Consider the following 19,316-nt stretch of genomic DNA (forward strand, 5'->3'; position numbering starts at 1 on the left):
ATTATTCTGTTCTTGCTCTACTGTGTTATTTTGCCAGCATATTCCATGTGCTGACCCGTTTTTGGGCTGCAACGTATTATGTTGCAGACTTTTCAGATGAGGAGTAAGGTTCGTTAGGTCATTGCTGTGCAGCTCAGCTATGCCGTTGGAGTTGATGGACTCACTTTATCCTTCAAGACTTCCACTGTTATCATATTAGATGGCCTTAAGCCATATTTATTGTAATAAGTTCTCTTTTGAGACATTCGATGTAATAAGTGTGTGATTGCTACTCTGTTATAAATCCTTGAGTACTGTGTGTGTCAGCATTACCGATACAGGGATGACACTGAAGCACAGAGACTTGACCGTTTGAGGTCGGGTCGCTACAAGATGGTATCAGATCACACGCTGAGTGTAGGACACGACCACTAAGCTAAAGCCCTAGATCACTATTCTCTTCTCATTTCTGACTCCTCTCCATTTTCTACTCTTTAGGATGGCGGACGCAAGGAACAAGTTTGCACAACCGGATGAAGACGCCCCCTTTGGACGACACTTGAAGGAAGTCACTAGGTACCTGAACATTGGAATACCAAGCTTCACCGGGACTTACAACGCCACCTTACCAGAAGAGGAGCGATGGATGATTCAAGTTCAAGTTCCAGGAAGGACATTCACGCCAGTCACTAAGCCCATAGAGTTTTCCTTCGATGCACCAACCTGGAGTCTAGGAAAGAGTATGGCAGCTCACATCACCATGGACGCATTGGAGAAGTTTATCATAAGGAGCTTAAGGATACTATCTATCAGATTTGTGGGTGCCGAGATGAGCAATGGGAGATGATCAGCACCAAGAAGGATAGATCAATTGCAGCTTTCATCCAGGAGTTAAACCAACACATTCGTCGCCAGGAGAACCAGATGTGCGCAGGAATGATAGACCTGAAGAAGGCGATGACTAGGATCACGGAACTGGAGGAAGAACTCAAGGCTACCCGTGGAGATTATGAGGAGGAAATCGTCATACTAGTGGAGAAGAACGACGATCTGGAAAGGAATCTAGGAGTATTCATGGGAGACCCCGCACCAGGAGGAGAAGACGAAGAACCCAAGGAGATTCGCCCGGAGGACTACATTATCATCGACGACACCGACACGGACCCCGACGATAGCGATGATGACTATGAAGACGAAGATGGAGCAGACATCATGGAGTCTTCAACCGAGGAATATTTTTAGTAGACCACCACATCAATAGTAGTATTCCACCATGTATATAGTATAGTCCGAGCACTTTTGTAACGATAGTTAGATCAATTGTATGCCCTTGCTTGATTGATTGAGTGAAATGATTGTGTTTGTCTCATGTGCATATGGGTAGTGTTTTCTCATTATACCTCATTCTATTCTAATCTCTCCCCTCTAAACCCATCAGATGACTCCGAGATGTGACCCCGGATTTACTTTCCCACCGGAGCTCACTCAGTTGATCCAGCAGCAGAATACCCTGATGCAGTTGTTAGTTCAGAACCAAGGCAACAACAACAACAACAACAACAACAACAACAACAATCCACCGCCGCCACCGCCACCACCAGTTCATAACTTAGCCCGTTTTCTGAGGTTGCAGCCGCCGGTGTTTTCCAGTAGCACCGAGCTGATAGTGGCAGATGATTGGCTCCGCAGGATTGGAAGGGAGTTAACCACTGCAGGATGTACAGATGCTGAGAAGGTGCGTTTTGCCGCACATCAGTTGGATGGAACAGCAGCCTCATGGTGGGAGAATTACACTGTCACCTACCCTATAGCCACTGTTACATGGGATCAGTTTCAGCAAGCTTTTCGTACAACCCATGTCTCAACTGGAGCTATGAGTATGAAGAAGCGTGAGTTTCGCAACTTACGCCATGGGAACCGTACTGTGGCTCAGTACGTGGATGAGTTTAGCAAGTTATCTCGCTATGCCCCTGACAATGTGGCCACAGATGCCGTGAAGCAGGAGAAGTTTATGGAAGGGCTGAACGATGAGATGAGCATGCAGTTAATGGTGGCAGCATTCAACAACTACCAGGAATTGGTAGATAAGGCTCTTATGATTGAAGGGAAGCAGCAGCAGATTGAGAGCCGTAAGAGGAAGTATGGACAAGGAAGGTATAATTCAGGAGCTCAACAGAAACCTCACCTAACCCCGAACACGGGAGGACTTGTTCATAACCATGGAGGCCACACCCACAATGGAGGAAGTAACCATAATCATACTGGCCCAAGGAATGGGAATGGGAATGGAGCAAGCAACAATCAGAACCATTCCAATCCAACCACACCTGCCAAGAGAGACCTAAGCCACGTTACTTGTTTCAAGTGCGGGAAGACTGGACACTATGCCAAGGAGTGCCCTGAATCGAAGAATGGAAACGACAATGGGAGCGCTGGAAAGAAGCCCAATCCATTCAACAAAGGACAAGTGAACCACGTCAACATGGAGGAGGTTGAAGAGCAGCCAGACGCAGTTATTGGTAAGTTTTTGGTTAAGTCTTTTACCACCCTTGTTCTTTTTGATACCGGTGCATCGCATTCATACATATCAACGGAATTCGTGGATAAGTTTAAACTACCAACCCAAACCCTTAGGACCCATCTGTTAGTGAGTTCACCCAGAGCAGAATATATGGCTAGTCGATGGTGCGACCAGATACCCTTAACCATTGGTAGCCATGTTTTTCCGTCTGACCTAATAATCTTGGAGTCACAAGGATTGGATGTGATATTAGGCATGGACTGGATGTCAAAGTATGGAGGAAGCATTGACTGTGTTAGTAAGTCAATTTGTCTCACCACCCCTGAGGGAAAAAGGATCAAGTATGTACCTAGGCATGCGCCAAGGAGTAGCCAAGTGAATACCCTCACGGGAATTGTTCAAGAGGAAGTGCCTGTAGTCAAGGATTACCCGGATGTTTTTCCAGAGGAGTTACCAGGCATGCCACTGGATCGAGACATCGAGTTTTTGATAGAGCTATTGCCAAGTACCGGGCCTATATCGAAGCGACCATATCGGATGCCCACAAATGATCTGGAGGAGATTAAGGAATAGATCAAGGAGTTATTGGAGAAGGGTTACATTCGACGGAGCTCATCACCATGGGGAGCCCCAGTGCTTTTGTCGAGAAGAAGGATAAGTCTCTAAGAATGGTTGTTGATTATCGTGCGTTAAATGAGGTGACGATCAAGAACAAATACCCACTGCCGATGATCAATGATTTGTTTGACCAGCTGCAAGGAGCCAAGGTGTTTTCAAAGATCGATCTGCGATCTGGATATCACCAGCTGAAGATACGAGAGAAGGACATACCAAAGACATCATTCACCACACGGTACAGGTTGTATGAATATACGGTCATGTCATTTGGACTAACTAACGCCCCTACCTATTTCATGAGCATGATGAACAAGGTGTTCATGGAATATTTGGATAAGTTTGTTGTGGTGTTCATTGATGATATAATGGTATACTCGAAGAATGAGGAGGAGCACGAAGAGCATTTGCACTTAGTTCTCGAGAAACTTAGGGAACATTAGTTGTATGCCAAGTTCAGCAAATGCGAGTTTTGGCTGAAGGAAGTCGGATTCCTTGGACATGTTATATCAGGAGAAGGTGTAGCAGTAGATCCCACCAAGGTTCAGTCAGTCACTGAATGGTTGGCACCCACCTTAGTTAGCGAGATCCGCAGTTTTCTTGGACTCGTAGGATACTATCGGAGATTCATTGAGATTTTTTCCAAAATTGCGAAGCCAATGACGGAGTTATTGAAGAAGGATACCAAATTTAAATGGACAGAAGAATGTGAAGTGAGTTTTCAGGAGTTAAAGAAATGTTTGACCATAGCCCCAGTGCTGATTCTGTCGGATATACGCAAGGAGTTTCAAGTGTATTGCAATGCCTCTCGCCTAGGACTTGGAAGTGTGCTTATGCAGGACGGAAGAGTTGTTTCGTATGCCTCACGACAACTAAAACCGCATGAATTGAATTATGCCACGCATGATTTGGAGTTGGCTGCCGTAGTGCATGCGTTGAAGACTTGGAGACATTACCTCATTGGAAATCATTGTGATGTATACACGGATCATAAGAGTTTGAAGTACATTTTCACACAGAAGGAGCTGAACCTTAGGCAGAGGAGATGGTTGGAGCTTATAAAGGATTATGACATGAAGCTTCACTATCATCCAGGCAAGGCCAATGTCGTAGCCGACGCTTTGAGTCGGAAGAGTTATGCTAATACCCTAGTGAGCACGGGATTGCCAAAGGAGTTAGCAGAGGATCTCATGGAACTTCGATTGGAGATTGTTCCTAGGGGTTTTGTTGCAACAATGGAGGTTCAGTCTACATTGTTAGGAAAGATTCGAGAAGCTCAGAAGGATGACAAAGAGATTGCCGAGATAAAAGAGAGAATGAGCGAAGGAAAGGCCAAAGGTTTTCGTGATGATGAGCACGACACCTTATGGTTTGAGGATCGTGTTTATGTGCCCAATAACCCAGAGATTAGGAAGTTAATACTTCAGGAGGCTCATGACTCACCATACTCGATACACCCCGGAAACACCAAGATGTATTTGGATTTGAAGGAACGTTTCTGGTGGACTGGTATGAAGAAGGATATTGCCGAGTATGTAGCCGTATGTGATGTATGTTAGAGTGTGAAGGCTGAGCATCAAAAGCCAGCAGGATTGTTACAGCCTATGCCGATACTCGAATGGAAGTGGGATAAACCTGGCATGGATTTTATCACCGGATTACCCAGGACCAAATCGGGATATGATTCTATATGGGTAGTAGTTGATCACTTGACCAAAGTAGCTCACTTTATCCTAGTGAAAACCACCTATACAAGTGCAAAGTTGGCCAAGATATATATGACCAGGATTGTATGTCTGCATGGAGTTCCAAGGACCATCATATCAGATAGAGGAACACAGTTTACTTCAAAGTTTTGGCATCAACTGCACCAAACTTTGGGGACAAGGTTGGAGTTTAGTACAACATTCCACCCGCAGACCGATGGACAGACCGAGAGAGTCAACCAGATTCTAGAGGATATGTTGAGAGCCTGTGCACTAGATTATGGATCTAGTTGGGATGAAAATTTGCCCTACGTGGAGTTCTCATACAACAATAGCTATCAAGCCAGTTTGAAGATGGCACTGTTTGAAGCCCTAGACGAAGGTGCAGAACCGCGTTGATGTGGGATGAAGTTGGAGACCGACAGTTGTTTGGACCAGATTTGATCAAGGAGTCTGAATAAAAGGTTAAGCTGATCCGAGATAGACTAAAGGTAGCTCAGTCCAGGTAGAAGAGTTATGCAGAAGGAAAATTGCACCAATGTTTTTCTTGTAATGCGAGAAGTGCTTAGCTTTGGGTTCAATCTTGCGATGTCCTTTCCCAGTGAAAGTAGGGGCAGCAAGGCACGTATTGTATTGTTGCCATCGAGGATAAAAAGATGGGGTTTTCATCATATTGCTTGAGTTAATTCCTCTATATCATGTCATCTTGCTTAATGCGTTACTTCGTTCTTTATGAACTTAATACTCTATATGCATGCTGGATAGCTGTCGATGTGTGGAGTAATAGTAGTAGATGCAGAATCGTTTCGGTCTACTTGACACGGACGTGATGCCTATATTCATGATCATTGCCTTAGATATTGTCATAACTTTCGCTTTTCTATCAATTGCTCGGCAATAATTTGTTCACCCACCATATTATTTGCTATCATGAGAGAAGCCTATAGTGAAACCTATGGCCCCCGAGTTTATTTTCCATCATACAAGTTCTATTTTCCATAGTATTAGTTTCTGATTTACTATTTTGCAATCTTTTACTTTTCGATCTATAAACCAAAAATACCAAAAATATTTACTTTACCGTTTATCTATCTCTATCAGATCTCACTTTGCAAGTAACCGTGAAGGGATTGACAACCCATTTATCGCGTTGGGTGCAAGTTTTTGTTTGTTTGTGCAGGCATTTGGTGACTTGTGCATTGTCTCCTACTGGATTGATACCTTCGTTCTCAAAACCGAGGGAAATACTTATCTCTACTTTGTTGCATCACCCTTTCATCTTCAAGGGAAAAATCAACGCAAGCTCAAGAAGTAGCAGGAAGAATTTCTGGCGCCGTTGCCGGGGAGATCTATGCCAAGTCAACCATACCAAGTACCCATCGTAAACTCTCATCCCTTGCATTACATTATTTGGCATTCGCCTCTCGTTTTCCTCTCCCTCACTTCTAAAATGATTTTTGAAAAGATTTGCCTTTTCTTCGCCCCTCTTTCGTTCGTCTTCTTCATTTGCTTTTTGTGTGCTTGTGTGTTGGATCGCTTGCTTTGTCATGATGGCGCTAGAGAATACCAAATTGTGTGACTTTTCCAACACCAATAATAACGATTTTACTAGTACTCCGATTGCTCCCGCAACTAATGCGGAATCTTGTGAAATTAATGCCGCTTTGCTGAATCTTGTTATGGTAGATCAATTTTCCTGCCTTCCTAGTGAAGATGTCGCATCGCATCTAAACAATTTCATTGATTTGTGTGATATGCAAAAGAAAAAAGATGTGGATAATGATATTGTTAAATTAAAGCTATTTCCATTCTCACTTCGAGATCGTTCTAAAACTTGGTTTCATCTTTGCCGAAAAATAGTATTGATTCATGGAATAAGTGTAAAGGTGCTTTTATTTCCAAGTATTTTCCTCCCGCTAAGATCATCTCCCTTAGGAACGATATTATGAATTTCAAGCAACTTGATCATGATCATGTTGCACAATCTTGGGAGAGGATGAAATTGTTGATACGAAATTGCCCTACTCATGGTTTGAATTTGTGGATGATTATACAAAAAAATTATGCTGGATTGAATTTTGCTTCTAGAAATATTTTAGATTCAGCCACGGGAGGCACTTTTATGGAAATTACTTTAGGAGAAGCTACTAAACTCCTAGGTAATATTATGGTTAATTATTCTCAATGGCATACCGAAAGATGTTCCACTAGTAAAAAGGTGCATGCAATTGAAGAGATTAATGTTTTGAGTGGAAAGATGGATGAGGTTATGAAATTATTTGCTAGCATGAGTGCTTCTATTGATCCTAATGATATTCCTTTTTATACTTTGATTGAAAATAATAATGAATCTATGGATGTGATTTTTGTTGGTAGGAACAATTTTGGTAATAACGCATATAGAGATAATTTTAATCCTAGGCCATTTCCTAGTATTTCCTCTAGTAATTATGGTAATTCCTACAACAATTCTTATGACAATTATAATAAGGTGCCCTCTGATTTTGAGAATAGTGTTAAAGAATTTATGAGTTCGCAAAAGAATTTCAATGCTTTGATTGAAGAAAAGTTGCTTAAGATTGATGATTTGGCTAGGAACGTGGATATAATTTCTCTTGATGTTGATTCTTTGAAACTTAGATCTATTCTACCCAAGCATGATATCAATTATTCTCTCAAAGCTATGAGAATTTCCAGTGATGAGTGCAAAGAAAGAACCGCTAAGATGCGTGCAAAAAAGATTGGTTTGTAAAAACATGTTCTTCTAGTTTCTGTAAAAATAATGATGAATATCTTAAAGTGATTGATGTGACTCCTATTGAATCTTTGTTTTCCAATATGAATCTTGATAAAGATGGGACTAGAGATGAGTCAACTTTAGTTAAAAGGTGTCCCAATGATTCGGAGTTTTTAGATCTTGATGCAAAAATTGATAAAAGTGGGATTGGAGAGGTCAAAACTTTAGGTAGCAATGAACCCACTCTTTTGGATTTCAAGGAATTTAATTATGATAATTGTCCAATCCATGTTGAATTCTCCCCATGCTTATAATCAAAACAAAGCTTTTACTAAACATATCGTTGATGCTATGATGCAATCTTTTAAACAAAAGCTTGAATTGGAAGCTTCTATTCCTAAACAAATTATGATGAGTGGGAACCTACTATTAATATTAAGATTAAATATTATGAGTGCCATGCTTTATGTGATTTGGGTGCTAGCATTTCCACGATTCCAAAAACTTTATGTGATGTGTTAGGTTTTCGTGAAATTGATGATTGTTCTTTAAATTTGCATCTTGCGGATTCCACTATTAAGAAACCTATGGGAAGGATTAATGATGTTCTTATTGTTTCAAATAGGAATTATGTGCCCGTAGATTTCATTGTTCTTGATATAGATTGCAATCCTACATGCCCTATTATTCTTGGTAGGCCTTTCCTTAGAACAATTAGTGCAATTATTGATATGAAAGAAGGAAACATTAGATTTCAATTTCTGTTAAGGAATGGCATGGAACACTTTCCAAGAAAGAAAATTAAATTTCCATATGAATCTATTATGAGAGCCACTTACGGATTGTATACCAAAGATGACAATACCTAGATCTATTCGTGTTTTTATGCCTAGCTAGGGGCGTTAAACAATAGCGCTTGTTGGGAGGCAACCCAATTTTATTTTTGTTCTTGATTTTTAGGTCCTGTTTTGCATTAAATAATTTATCTCGCCTCTTGTTATATGTGGTTTTTGTGTTTTAATTAGTGTTTGTGCCAAGTAAGACCTTTGGGATAACTTACGGTGATAGTTGATTTGATCTTGCTGAAAAACAGAAAGTTTTGTGCCCAGGAAATTAATTTACATTTTTATCACAAGCGCGAGAAAATATTGATTCTTTTTGTAGAAGATTAATAAACAAATTTCTTAGGTTTTCCATTTTTTTCAGAATTTATGAAGTTACAGAAGTATTCAAGTGTTACAGATTGCTATAGACGGTTCTGTTTTTGACAGATTCTGTTTTCTATGTGTTGTTTGCTTATTTTGATGAATCTATGAGTAGTATCGGGGGTATGAACCATGGAAAAGTTGGAATACAGTAGATACTACACCAATATAAATAAAGAATGAGTTCACAATAGTACCAAAAGTGGTGATTTATTTTCTTATGCTAATGGAGCTTATGAGATTTTCTGTTGAGTTTTGTGTTGTGAAGTTTTCAAGTTTTGGGAAAGGATTTGATGGACTATGGAATAAGGAATGGCAACATCCTAAGCTTGGGGATGCCCCGTAAGGCATCCCCTCTTTCATCTTCGTCTATCGGTAACTTTACTTGAGGCTATATTTTTATTCACCACATGATATGTGTTTTGCTTGGAGCGTCTTGTATGATTTGAGTATTTGCTTTTTAGTTTGCCACAATCATCCTTGTTGTACACACCTTTTCAGAGAGACACACATGAGTCGTGATTTATTATAATAGTATAATACTCTATGTGCTTCACTTATATCTTTTGAGCTATACAATCTTGCTCTAGTGCTTCACTTATATCTTTTTAGAGCGCGACGGTGCTTATATTTTATAGAAATTGATGAACTCTCATGCTTCACTTATATTATTTTGAGATTCTTTAAACAGCATGTTAATTTTCTTTGGTTATAAATTTAGTCCTAATATGATAGGCATCCAAGAGGGATATAATAAAAACTTTCATATAAAGTGCATTGAATACTATGAGAAGTCTGATTCCTTATCATTGTTTTGAGATATGAACATGGTGATATTAGAGTCATGCTAGTAAGTAATTGTGAATTTGAGAAATACTTGTGTTAAAGTTTGTGATTCCCGTAGCAAGTATGTATGGTGAACCGTTATGTGATGAAGTCGGAGCATGATTTATTTATTTATTGTCTTCCTTATGAGTGGCGATCAGGGACGAGCGATGGTCTTTTCCTTCCAATCTATCCCCCTAGGAGCATGCGCATAGTGCTTCATTTCGATAACTAATAGATATTTGTAATAAGTATGTGAGTTCTTTATGACTAATGTTGAGTCCATGGATTATACGAACTCTCACCCTTCCACCATTGCTAGCCTCTCTTGGGCCGCACAACTTTTGCTGGTACCATAAACCCACCATATACCTTCCTCAAAATAGCCACCATACCTACCTATTATGGCATTTTCATAACCATTCCGAGATATATTGCCATGCAACTTTCCACTGTTCCGTTTATTATGACACACACCATCATTGTCATATTGCTTTGCATGATCATGTAGTTGACATCGTATTTGTGGCAAAGCCACCGTTCATGATTCTTTCATACATGTCACTCTTGATTCATTGCACATCCCAGTACACCACCAGAGGCATTCATATAGGGTCATATTTTGTTCCAAATATCGAGTTGTAATTCTTGAGTTGTAGTAAATAAAAGTGTGATAATCTTCATTATTAGAGCATTGCCCCATGTGATGAAAGGATGATGGAGACAATGATTTCCCCACGAGTCGGGATGAGACTTCGGATGAAAAATATTAAAAAAAGAGGCCAAAAACATGAGACAAGGCCCAAATAAAAAAATGAGAGAAAAGAGAGAAGGGGCAATGCTACTATCCTTTTACCACACTTGTGCTTCAAAGTAGCACCATGATCTTCATGATAGAGAGTCTCCTATATCATCATTTTCATATACTAGTGGGAATTTTCATTATAGAACTTGTCGGCGTTCTGGGAAATGGGGTCCCAGACTTGCCTGCCTATGGCCCGTGGCGTGGCGCTGTAAGAGGGCCCGTACGGCCCATCTTCAGCAACAAGCGTTCAAGACACTCGCGAGGCGGATGACACAAGACCTCCTCAGGAGCGGCCTCACCAGGCTGGCTCGCGAGGGGCGGAGAGATCAAGGCAAGGCAAACCTCGTGAGGTTCCAATGACGTGAGCCATGTCGATCGAGACCAGGCGGGTGCCAGGCGGATGCCAGCACGCACAGTGTCCTTGTTTCCTCTTTGGTGCTAAGGAGGCAAGCGCAGACGAAGAGTACCGAGGCGTCAAGCAAAGGTTTCCATATCGGCGCAACGAGACCAAGACCAGCAGGACGACAAGACGGAGGTCACCGTGGAGCCCAAGATGGCGTCACCACCAGAGCCTATGGCAGGCGAAGATTACTTTTGTCAGGATAAGCTGTACTAGCTGTCCCCTTTCAAATTGGCCATTGTTGGATCCCTTCTCGCTCAATATTTGGGGAGAGGACCAGGGCCTCTATAAATAGGACTAGCCACCACATTAGGAGAGAGAGATCCATCTGGACAACCACAAGTTCACCAAGCACAAGAACGCCTCACCTCAGGAGGCTGTTCTTCCCCTTGTATTATTCATCATCATCCCAAGAGGCAATCCACCACCACCAGACTGGAGTAGGGTATTACACCGCAACGGTGGCCCGAACCAGCATAAATCTTGTGTCCCTTGTGTTGTGAGTTCATCAAGCTAGCCTTAGAGATCGCAAAGTGTGTGAGCGCGTGATCGGTGAGGGAGAGATCTTCGCGCGCACCCCAGTGTTCGAACCTTAAGGGTTTTGCCGGAACCCGAAATCTGACATTTGGCGTGCTAGGTAGGGGTGCGCCGAAGATTTCCTTCCGTCGCTCCGCGTTCCACCACTACATCGCAACCATGTCGGACGCTCGTTGCACCCAAGCTGAGCACCTGGCCGCCCTCGCCGCCCGCGTTGCCCAGACGGCTCTTGTTGGTGGGCCTCCCCTTCATTCTCCGTCACCTGCCGCCAACGCCGCCACCGGCTCGGCGGGGAACGAGCAACAAGCATCCTCGTTGCATCCCTCAGTGCGGCGGGACGGCCGCAACACCACTCCGTCGCTGACCCTCGCAGGTTCCTCATCCCACGCTCGTTACGCTCCCACAGATGCGCGGGCTGTGCTACTCATGACGCACGAGCTCCTGCGTTACCGCCCAGTCAACAACCTCTACGAGGACTGGCTGGACCACATCGTTGAGCTCGTCAGCACCGCAGGGGGCTCCCCTGCACCGTCCCTCTCATTGCCTTGTCCACTGCCAGCTACGGGTGATTTAGCTCACTCAACACCTCCACCACCCCTGCACCAAGACGGCACCCTGGCGCCAAGGCGCGCGGTTCCGCGGCGCGACCCGCCGCGCCAAGCGCCCGCGCGTGAAGAAAGAAGCTGTCAAGAAGTCCCTCGACCGCAAGAGAACGCTCCACCGCTCCCCGCACCGCTGCGTCAGGATCGCTTGCCGCGACAGGGCCATGCGCCGCTTGTCATGGTGGCGCACGGGCGCCAAGACTAGGCTCCACCTCCACGGTGGCCCCGGTGACTACAGCCAGCTGCCGTGCCTTCACCCTCGAGCTGAGTAGCATCGCATGGCCAGGCAAGTTCAAGCCAGACCTGCCTCCACGCTACGACGACACCCCAACCCCGCTGAGTTCCTGCAGCTCTACGAGATGAGCATCGAGGCAGCCAACGGCAACAAGAAAGTCATGGCGAACTGGTTCCCTATGGCTCTCAAGGATGGCGCACGCTCGTGGCTCCTGAACCTGCCTCCAGGCTCCATCTCTTCCTGGAACGAGATGCGCGGCCGCTTCGTTGCCAACTTCCAGGGCACTCGCGACCGCCCCCCGGCCGCGGGTGACCTACTCCGCGTCAAGCAACAACTAGGGGAGACCCTACAGAAGTACATCCAGCGCTTCAACAACGTTCGTCTCAAGATCCCCAAGGTGACGAATGAGGCCATCATCTCTGCGTTCTCCAATGGCGTCCGCAACATCAAGATGAAGGAGGAGCTCTCCATCCACAAGGAGTTGTGCACATCACTGGAGCTATTCAACCTGGCGACCAAGTGTGCAAGGGCTGAGGAAGAGCGCCTTTCCCTCCTAGAGCTCCCAGCTGCCGACCCAGAGGAGAATAAACCCAAGGCCAAGGATGTGAAGCGCAAGGGAGTCGCCGTGATCGCGGCGGAGCCGGACACGAAGCGCGGCATGGACCAGCCTGAGTCATCCAAGGGCAGCCAACCGTTCTGCGCCTTCCACAACGTGCATAGCCACAACACCAACGATTGTCAACAGTTCAGGGCCATTTGCGACGGACGCTTCAGTCGACGCCCCGAGCGCAACGACTGAGGCTACGGCCGAGGAGGAGGACATGGCGGAGGATGCTGGGACAACCATGGCCCATGCCAGGAGTGATGCGACCGACCTCATGAGGACCGCTGGCAAGACCCGCCTTGCGAGGGCGCATGGAGGGATCAACCTCGCGAGGATCGCCCTCAAGGCAACCCCGGTCTTCCTCCGCTACCACCACCACCAAGAAGGTATGACAACCACCACCAAGACGAGGGGGCTGGGAGCTTCGAGGAGCCACGGCCCTCCCCAAGCTCTGAGGCCACACGCCCGCTCAGGTGGTCCAAGTGTGCCATCACTTTCAGTTCGACAGATCAGCTCAACTATGCGGCTACCACTGGCGCTCTCCCAATGCTTCGTTCACTCGTCATTAGCAACGTGCAAGTCACCAAGACCCTCATTGACGGTGGTGCAGGGCTCAATGTCCTGTCCGTTGAGACGTTTGACAACCTTCAAGTGCCATACGATTAGCTTCAGCCTACCAAGCCCTTCTCAGGAGTGACCGACGGCTCCACCATGCCGATAGGTCAGGTCCGCCTCCTAGTCACCTTCGGAGAACGCAACAACTACCGCACCGAGCTCATCGACTTCGACATCGCCCACATCCGTCTGCCATACAATGCCATCCTTGGGTATCCAGCCTGGCTAAGTTCATGGCGGTGATCCACCACGGTTACAACGTCCTCAAGATGTCAGGGAGCGGCGAGATCATCATAGTCCCCTGCGAAGAAAGAGATGTGGTGTGCTCCCTCGAGCGCACCTTCCAAGTAGCGTCAATCGAAGACCCCGACAACAATGCAGCTCGATACCCTCCTGAGGTCGCCCCCAAGAAGAAGTAGTTACTCCATGCCGGACCTCGGGAGGGCAACACCGCAAGTGGAACCTCGTCAGGATCAGCGCCTACACCTGGGGCGCCTCCCTCTGTCGCATAGGAAGGCGCGCCCGGCGCCCTCCTCGGGGAGGGCCCGGGGGCTCTTTTCTGGAGGGCCTCAGACCTTGCCAACATTACCAGGGAGGCGCTCGGGCATCACTTGGAGGCGTTCTTCGTAGCACGTCTCTCTCAGGAGGACACTATGCAAGGAGCGCCCTGCGCTCAGGAGTTCATCACCAAGGTATCTCAGGAGCTTCAGGAAGCAAGGGCAATACGCGGCGACTGCCGCCCACCTGGCGTTGCTCCCCACCCAGGCGAGGGTGGTGAGCTGCGCGTCTGCATCGACATCCCAGGGCTCAACCGAGCCGCGTCTCAGGAGCGCTTCTGGCCTTCGCGTGTTGGGCGCTGCGAAGGCCCACCTCACAGCTACGTTCACATGCCGTTCGGCCTGCCGAGCATGGCTGCTGCCTTCCAGTGCAACCTGCGGAGCGTCATGGCGGGTCAGGAGGCCAGGCACCACACAGTCTTGGCAGAGATGGCGACAGTCCTCAAGGAACCGCCTGGACCCCTAGAGCCTCCCGAGGCTCAGGGCCCCGATGGCTCGTGAGGAGCAACCCCTTCGCCGCGTACCTTTAGCTGCCTCAACACCCCTTCATCAACGGAACCAGGTGACACCTTCCAAGTTTGTTTAGCTGGGAGCGCCCCCAGGGCTACATCATTTCCAGGCCACGTGGGCCCGTCCCTGTGGCATGTATCCTTTCTTGTTTATGTCTTTAGCTTACGTCACTAGGGGCACCCCTCGGGCTGCATCATCCCCAAGCTGCTCGGGCCTGACCCAGTGGCACATATCATTCATGCATTTTCCTGAGCTAGTTTGCCTTCCATGCTTAATCTATCTATGACTATCACCTACTTGATTGTCGCCCATCATGGGAGCCGCGCGCCGGTCGTCTTTCTTCAGTACCCTTCGATTGAGAGAGTTAGGCATGGCGTCTGTGCTCGGGCCCGTCCCTGCAGCGTCGATAAATCCAACAGTTGATCTCTGTCTGGCAGGACGGCCCCGTTCACGTCACCTCCTGGGGCCGTTGGTGCTTGGCTTTATCACGCGATAACCTCAGGAGATTCGCTCGGTGCAGGTTGTCTAACCACCTCGCAAGACCACCACAACCATCAAGAGTCAAGACCAGGCGCAACCCGCCTTGAGGTAGGGCCTCGTGAGTCCCGAGCTAGCTCATGAGTGCCCAGACATACCTCATCTAGCCCTGCCTTGCAAGCCACGTGTCAGGGCGGGGATGTACATGCCCCAGGGGCTCTCCGCAGTAGGGAGTCCCCTCCCACAAGCCGGCAACAGACGGGCGATCACAGCGGCAATTTGTTCCCCTCCTCGCGCTAACCTGTAGGAACTTCCTGAGGACTACAGCGGGCGGCACCGCGGACTCTTTCTCTTCTCCTATGCGATTCGCTTGCACATTAAAAGGGGGGCTCATAAGTATCGCGACTCAAGAGCTCTTACTGGCTCTCCAGCCCCCATCCCCTGGCCTTGACCACGGCATCACGACCTGGCATACCAGTGGCAGCTAAGCTCGCTCGAGGGCCGGGACTTGAGGACGCAGAGCACTCAGGAGAGCATGGAGAAGAGAGGGAGGCTCGCATGGGCCTAACCTAACTACCCAGCAGCGGTCAACACCCAAGTCCGGTGTGGCACTTGAAGCCGGCTCCGGAATGCCAAAATAAGTCTCGTACCTGGACCAACCCAGCGCTATGGCATAAGATCCTCGCCTTTTCGCTGCCCTGCTGCGGCAACGTCGCCTCCCTTTCCCATCCTCAGGAAGCTGCTTGCACGCTAAAGGGGACCTCTTGAGCATCACGCCTTGATACGTCTCCAACATATGTATAATTTTTTATTGTTCCATGCTATTGTATTATCAACCTTGGATGTTTTATATGCATTTATATGCTATTTTATATGATTTTTGGGACTAACCTATTAACCCAGAGCCCAGTGCCAGTTTTTGTTTTTTTGTGCCTATTTTAGGGTTTCGAAGAAAAGGAAAATCAAACGGAGTCCAATTGACCTTAAACTTCACGGAACTTATTTTTGGAAAGAAAGCAACCCGGGAGACTTGGAGTCCATGTAAGGGAAGCAACGAGGAAGCCACGAGGCAGGGGGGCGCGCCCACCCCTTGGGCGCGCCCTCCACCCTCGTGGGCCCCTCGTGGGCCCCTCGTGGCCCCCCTGACGTACTTCTTCTGCCTATATATCTCCATATACCCTAAAAACATCCGGGAGCACAATAGATCGGGAGTTCCGCCGCCAGAAGCCTCCGTAGCCACCGAAAACTAGTTTAGACCCGTTCTGGCACCCTGCAGGAGGGGGAATCCCTCTCCGGTGGCCATCTTCATCGTCCCGGTGCTCTCCATGATGAGGAGGGAGTAGTTCTCCCTCGGGGCTGAGGGTATGTACCAGTAGCTATGTGTTTGATCTCTCTCTCTCTCTCGTGTTCTTGATTCGGCACGATCTTGATGTATCGCGAGCTTTGCTATTATAGTTGGATCTTATGTTTCTTCTCCCCCTCTACTCTCTTGTAATGGATTGAGTTTCCCCTTCGAAGTTATCTTATCGGATTGAGTCTTTAAAGATTTGAGAACACTTGATGTATGTCTTGTCGTGCATATATGTGGTGACAATGGGATATCACGTGATTCACTTGATGTATGTTTTGGTGACCAACTTGCGGGTTCCGCCCATGAACCTATGAATAGGGGTTGGCACATGTTTTCGTCGTGATTCTCCGGTAGAAACTTTGGGGCACTCTTTGAGGTTCTATGTGTTAGTTGAGTAGATGAATCTGAGATTGTGTGATGCATATCGTATAATCATACCCACAGATACTTGAGGTGACATTGGAGTATCTAGGTGACATTAGGGTTTTGGTTGATTTGTGTCTTAAGGTGTTATTCTAGTACGAACTCTAGGGCTGTTTGTGACACCTATAGGAATAGCCCAACAGATTGATTGGAAAGAATAACTTTGAGGTGGTTTCGTACCCTACCATAATATCTTCGTTTGTTCTCCGCTATTAGTGACTTTGGAGTGACTCTTTGTTACATGTTGAGGGATAGTTATGTGATCCAATTATGCTATTATTGTTGAGGGAACTTGCACTAGTGAAAGTATGAACCCTAGGCCTTGTTTCCACACATTGCAATACCGTTTACGCTCACTTTTATCATTAGTTACCTTGCTGTTTTTATAATTTCAGATTACAAAAACCATTATCTATTATCCATATACCACTTGTATCACCATCTCTTCGCCGAACTAGTGCACCTATACAATTTACCATTGTATTGGGTGTGTTGGGGACACAAGAGACTCTTTGTTATTTGGTTGCAGGGTTGCTTGAGAGAGACCATCTTCATCCTATGCCTCCTATGGATTGATAAACCTTAGGTCATCCACTTGAGGGAAATTTGCTACTGTCCTACAAACCTCTGCACTTGGAGGCCCAACAACGTCTACAAGAAGATGGTTGTGTAGTAGACATCAAGCTCTTTTCTGGCGCTGCCGGGGAGGTGAGTGCTTGAAGGTATATCTTTAGATCTTGCAATCGAATCTTTTTTGTTTCTTGTTTTAGCACTAGTTTAGTTTATAAAAGAAAACTATAAAAAAATATGGAATTGAGTTTGCCTCATACGCTTCATCTTTTTAAAAATAATTCGTGAGTATGATGGAAAGGAAAATTGTGCTCAATGCTAGAAGAAGAATTACATAGAATGCTTGGCATAAAATATGTGAATGATGAGCATGATTGCAATGTTGTTAGTACGAATTCTTTGAATATCCATGATACTAATGATGATTGCACTAGTATGATGAAAATGTCTCCTATAAACATGTCAATTTTTGTGGAGTGCATTGGGTTTCCAAGTACACACCAAATAGGGAAGATAGATATTGCAAGAGGCATAAGTACCTGGAAACTAAATGGTTGTAAGAAAGGCTAGATGCTTGTGCTGAAAATTTAAATTTTCTTAGCCATACTTATGAACTTTGCAATGAACATGATCATTTCAGTACCCAATGCAAATTGTTTCATGATTGTATCGTGTCCAAAAATTGTGATGACTTGATTTCCCTTGCACATCATAATGAACATAGTTTGCTCTTGGGTTATGAATAAATTGTCACGGCCCTAGAATTGTTTGCAATACTTGCATAAGAGAGCATCCATGCATCATGTCTAAATTCTGAAAGTTGAATTGAGGTTACTTAAAACCCTCATAAATCACTTCAAAAATAATCAACATTAAAATCTTTTCAAAGAAGTCCAAGAAAATGTTCCTCTTAGTCTCTGAAAATATTGGCAAGAGGTAAAACTTAAAATAATATTTTTGGAATCTCACAGATATTTATTTTGGGCCTTTGAATTAAATCAATAACTATTTGCATTGGATATATATTTATTAATTAAGTAATATATGTCCAATAATTCTGATATTTGGTGAAGGGCTTTGGAATAATCCAACTAGTCCCTACAAGAATTATCAGAAGCAACAAAAATGATTTAGTGTCTAAAACTAAATCAAAACAAATTACAGAAAATGCAAAACAGAAAGAATTAGAAAAGAGAGAGAGAGAAGAGCTCACCTGGCACTCACCTGACACGGCCCAGCACGGCCCAGCCCACTAGAGCCAGGTGCCAGTCGTCTCCTTCCTTTGCTAGGAGGACGACGGCATGGCGCACGCACAGGAGGCGAAGCCACCTCCTGCTTCCACCTCCTGCTTCCTCCCCACTCCGATCCGACGCGCTTGGAGACGCCCGAGCCCCCCTCTCGCTTCCCCTCCTCCCTCTGGACGCTCTTCCCTCCTCTTCTCTCTCTCCCTCGCACGCACCCGAGCGGCCCCGTCGTCGCCGACGTGCACCACCGCGGCCACCGGCCTCCACACGCCTCTCCGACGCACCAAGAAGCTCCGCAGCTGACCTCTATGCCATCTCCGCCAAGCCACCGCGGATCACCACCGTCGACTTGCCGCCGTCCGAGCTTCCCCGAGCACGCTGGCCATCCCTACGGCGCTACTGTGAGCCCCCGAGCGTTTTCCCCCTCTCCTCGCGGTCAATCCCCTCCTCTAGCCGCCTAGCCACCGGAGCCGAGAGATCCGTGCCGCCGGCCATGGCGCTGCCGTGGCCAGAGCCCGAACCAGCCGCCCCCGCACACGTCATCGTTCTCCCCGCCTTTGCAGGAGCCCGTAGCCACCACCAGCTCCTCCTCCCATACACCACAACACCGTCCCGGCCAACTCCGTGCGGGCACCGCCACGGATGTGCTCGTCGCCGTCAGCTCCGGCGACTACGCGACCAACCAGTGGCACCGTTGGACGCGGCCCATCCCCAGGGTCACGTAGAATCCACCCGCGCGCCGAATGGTCGCCGGAACAGAGATTCCGGCATGCCTCCGCCGTTGGTTGAGGTCGCCGG

This window comes from Triticum dicoccoides, chromosome 1A, assembly GCF_002162155.2.
Source record: "Triticum dicoccoides isolate Atlit2015 ecotype Zavitan chromosome 1A, WEW_v2.0, whole genome shotgun sequence".
Lineage (NCBI taxonomy): Eukaryota > Viridiplantae > Streptophyta > Magnoliopsida > Poales > Poaceae > Triticum > Triticum dicoccoides.